We start from the raw sequence: 1,143 nt of genomic DNA, 5'->3' as shown, positions 1-1,143 counted from the left end.
AACCAGACCATGCTCCCTCCCTCATATGAGCATCCCATGACAAAACATCACAGAGTGCCAGATTACTTATAGTGCATCAGCTAGAAAATGTACTATAGTGGACTATTGTATACTGCCCAGAAACAGTACATACTCCAGGAAAGTGAGACAACAATTGACTCTGTCCCACAAAACATAACGCAACTATAAGCCTCAGAAAGCCTCCAGAACCACAAAATACCTTTCTGGTATGACACTGGGCAAACTGTGTCACCTCTCTGTGTCTGTGTTTCCCCTCCCACTTTTCTCTCTGTGTTGTCTATTTAGCTTGGAAGCACTTCAAAGCAGGTACAGCCTCTCACCATGTGTCTGTACAGCGCCTTGCACAATGGGGCCCATTAGCCAGATCCTCTTGGCACTACTGTACTACCAGTAAATAATAAATCTGAGTGGAATATATAAAATCCAGAGTGGACTTTATGAAATGTCCAGATCCCTGGAATAACAGGTTCAAGTACAGCAGGTTATACTTAGCTCTCCATCCTTGCAAGGGCAAAGGTTGAGTTCCATGCAGTTTGCTGTGTGGGGGAGCCTGGCTCTGTTCTTTTGAATGGACCCCAGAAATTGAAGTCCTGCATGGTGTGTGGACATAGTAAAGATACAACTGCCCTCTTCATTTAAAGGGTTTGCCCTTGTGCACTTACGCAAAACTTCTCCTCTCCACTCTCGCTGCCCAGTGCTGTCCTGGCTGATTCCCTCTACCCCACAGATGGCTACATTTCAGTGGTGTTCAGTATATACTGAGGTTCAAGGAGTGCTTTGGATTCCTTTGGGATGAAAGTGGCTATATTAGACATTAGAGAAATAAACAATTGACCAAAATAACAGCAGTAAGAGGGAAAAAAACATGCAAGCCCCAAAAAATAATCAATCATTCTCCAACACCATATATGTTAAAGCTAGATTTTTCTGAAGTGGGAGGTCTCCAGCCCTGCATCATCAAAAAACCCTCATGCCTCAATCATTAAGAATGGGAAAAAATCCTCTTTTTTAATACACATTGTTTCAATGTGGTCAGTGCAAAATGGAAAGAAATTAACAGCGAATCACTAAAATGAAATAAAATCTTTAGTTCTGTTCTAAAATAGTAATAAAATGAATGTG

Source organism: Caretta caretta, chromosome 2 (genome assembly GCF_965140235.1).
Source record: "Caretta caretta isolate rCarCar2 chromosome 2, rCarCar1.hap1, whole genome shotgun sequence".
Lineage (NCBI taxonomy): Eukaryota > Metazoa > Chordata > Testudines > Cheloniidae > Caretta > Caretta caretta.
The sequence above is the reverse complement of the archived record's forward strand: the minus strand, read 5'-3'. Positions refer to the sequence as shown.